This window comes from Gekko japonicus, unplaced genomic scaffold, assembly GCF_001447785.1.
Source record: "Gekko japonicus isolate JY-2015 unplaced genomic scaffold, Gekko_japonicus_V1.1 scaffold1774, whole genome shotgun sequence".
In the NCBI taxonomy this organism is placed as follows: Eukaryota; Metazoa; Chordata; class Lepidosauria; order Squamata; family Gekkonidae; genus Gekko; species Gekko japonicus.
Genome location: NW_015159768.1, coordinates 239,579 through 243,048, shown reverse-complemented (window position 1 = coordinate 243,048; position 3,470 = coordinate 239,579).

The window sequence follows — 3,470 nt, the reverse complement described above, 5'->3', positions numbered from 1 at the left end:
AAGCTGTAAATCAGACATAATGAGTTTCACCTGTTTTGTAGGAGTAAAAAACTCTGCCAGCTACCATTTTGTGTGCCAAATATGTGATTGATGACTGACCAGACAAAGAGAATTGAACTGAGCATGTCTACGTGATGTCAGTGATGATGTAAAGTGAGGAGGATCAGAACAGAGTATATAAGTCTGCTCCTTCCATCTGCTAGTTGAACTCTCAGGCTGAATTAAGCTGTAGAGGGTTCCTTATTCGAATAAATACTTTTTATTACCCTTTACTGCCTTGGGTGATTCCACTGTGTAGTTTATTGGCTAGCCACATAAGTCAAAGAACCTTAAGCGCCTATAGCGTATTGGCAACAGGAACATCAGAAGCACCCTGCTGGATCAGAACAGGGGTCCATCTAGACCAGCCTCCTGTCTCACACAGGGCCCAACCGGTTCCTCTGGAGGGCCAACAACAGGGCACGGGGGCTGAGGTCTTCCCCTGATAAGAACATAAGAAGAGCCCTGCTAGATCAGACCAGGGGTCCATCTAGTCCAGCCTCCTGTCTCACACAGGGGCCAACCAGTTCCTCTGGAGGGCCAGCAACAGGGCACAGAGACCGAGGCTTTCCCCTGATAAGAACCTCAGAAGAGCCCTGCTGGATCAGACCAGTGGTCCAACCAGTCCAGCATCCTGTCTCACACAGGGGCCAACCGGTTCCTCTGGAGGGCCAACAACAGGACACGGGGGCTGATGCCTTCCCCTGATAAGAACATAAGAAGAGCCCTGATGGATCAGACCAATGGGCCATCTAGTCCAGCATCCTGCCTCCCAGACGGCCAAGGCCTTCCTCCGCTGTTGCCTCCTGGTTGACTGCCTCTGAACGTGGAGGTTCCCTTGAGTCACCATGGCTGATAGCCACAGATGGACCTCTCCTCCATGAGTCTTTGTAATCCCCTTTCAAAGCGGTCTATGCCTGTGGCCATCACTGCATCCCTCTGTGGCCACCACTGCACTAAGCGATCCAAAGCAGGGAACTCAACTTGAAGCAAAAACTAAAACTAATACCTCACTTTGGCTGCTTCCACGTGGGGGCAGCTCCCTACTGTGGACTCTCAGCTGCTGTGAATGCAAAGGTGTTTGCCACAGTAATGGAGCATCCATATGCGGTTGTTCTCTGGTTCTCCCCACTTTTGATAGAGCTCAGCCGACCCTTGCTGACTCAGTTAAAAGCCTTGGGGTTGTACTGGATTTAGCCTTGTTCTCGGAGACGCAGGTTCACGCGGCAGCGAACAGCTTCACTCATGTCAGCAGGGGCTTCGGTGGGTACCAACCTGCAAATGGGTTAAATCAAGAACTGCCCGTACACAGTGCCTTCTCCGTGGCGGCTCCCACCTTGTGGAATGGCCTGCCTGGGGAGGTCAGGAAAGCTCCCCCTCTCCTGGCTTTCTGCAAACTATGCAAAATGGAATTATACAAGAGGGCTTTTCTGAGCAGGAAATAGGACTGCATTCTACAAAAATACAATGGATAAATAATTAGGGACTGCAGTCTAGACTGATGGAAATAGCTTATTGTTAGCAGGATCTTATTTGGTCCTTTTAATAGGAGAGCCAGTTTGGAGTCGTGGTTAAGTGCGCGGACTCTAATCTCGGAGAACCGGGTTTGATTCCCCACTCCTCCACTTGCACCTGCTGGATGACCTTGGGCAAGCCCTAGTTCTGATAAGAGTTGTCCTTGAAAAAGAGCAGTTTCTGTCAGAGCTCTCTCAGCCCCATCTACCTCACCGGGTGTCTGTTGTGGGGAGGGGAAGGGAAAGGAGTTTGTTCTGAGCTCTGAGACTCCTCTGGGTAGTGAAGGGCGGGGGCATAAATCCAATCTCTTCTCTTCTCTAATATATTTTTTTTATTTTAGAAAACAACATGATGATATATGATGATCTAAAATAAGGGGTACCAAAGGAAAGAAGGGTTATAGAGTAATATAGAAGGGATACAAAAGGATTCATTACAGAGTATATAAAACAGAAAATATTTCTCCCCAGCTCCCCTTCATTATAATATTTACGACATTGCAAACATTTTGAATTCCAGATTTCATAACTAAGCCAGTTTGGTGTAGTGGTTAAGTGTGCGGACTCTAATCTGGGAGAACCGGGTTTGATTCCCCACTCCTCCACTTGCACCTGCTGATGTGACCTTGGGTCAGGCACAAGCTCTGGCACAGCTGTCCTTGAAAAAGAGCAGTTTGTGTCAGAGCTCTCTCAGCCTCACCACCTCACAGGGTGTCTGCTGTGGGGAGGGGAAGGGAAAGGAGTCTGTGAGCCGCTCTGAGACTCCAAGTGAAGGGCGGGGTATAAATCCAATCTCCTCTTCTTCTTCTAAGCTATTTTACAGTTACATGATTAATTTCATCATTGCTACATATCCTGTGTTAAATACCTTGTCATTTCTATTGACTATTTATTGCTTTTAATATACCAAAATTTACGTATAGTAAAGAATATAGCTCACAGTAAAGAATGACTATTGGGTCTTATTTTCGAAGGATCTGTTTTTGCACTGCTGCATGTCTCATGCGCAGACTTCTGGTCTGCTTCAGTTCTTTTTGGTTGGTCCCAGGCTTCTACAATCCGAATGCCTGGGTTCCTGAACGTCCCATTTTACTGACTGTACTGGCCTGCTCTGTGTAATTCACCTTGAGTCCCTATGAGGAAGGTGGAATATGAACAGCATAAATTAAATACATACATACATACATACAGGGGTCATTTCGTAGAAAAAAAGAGGTGCAGGAGTTCATTGGCATAACTCATTAGCATAACTTATATTGCATATGCCACACACCCCTGACATCACCGGACGTGTATGAGCCCATTTGGGAGAAAGAAGAATATTTAAACAGTAGGGTTCCATAAGAATTTGGCTCTGAAGAAGAAACATAGCTGAAACTCTCGCGGCCGACAAGAGAAGTCAGCCAGCCAGCCTGCCTGTTACAGCCTCCTTGCTGACCTGGAAGTTGGCAACTGAGAAAAAATCAAGAAGACCACAGTGTATCTATGGACTGTGTATAGCCTATTCATTGGTCTGACTGGGAAGGCTTTTTGTGTATTTTTCTAAGCTTTAGTGTTAAATGTCATAAGCTAACTGGAAGGTTTATTTCATGTATTGTTTTTGATTTATGGATTGTGTTAAACATACGCCTTTATAAAAACCTTGAGTGGTAGCAGACCTTGAGCATAGTTATTTCACGGGATATTTTGTGGTTGTTTCACTGAGTGCAGTATCTCCGTGGTCCCAGTGTATTTATTATCACCGGAAGTGTGTCAGAAGGCAACACCCACCGTTCAGGCTCCACTGGACTCTATTGGATTGCTAGCTATTGGGGGGGGGGAAGTGCAGATCTGTCCTCGCAGAGGAGGGAGAGCTTGTCCCTGAATAAAACCTGGTCTTAAAGGTGCCACTGGACTGTTTTGGGCCAGGCGGCTGGG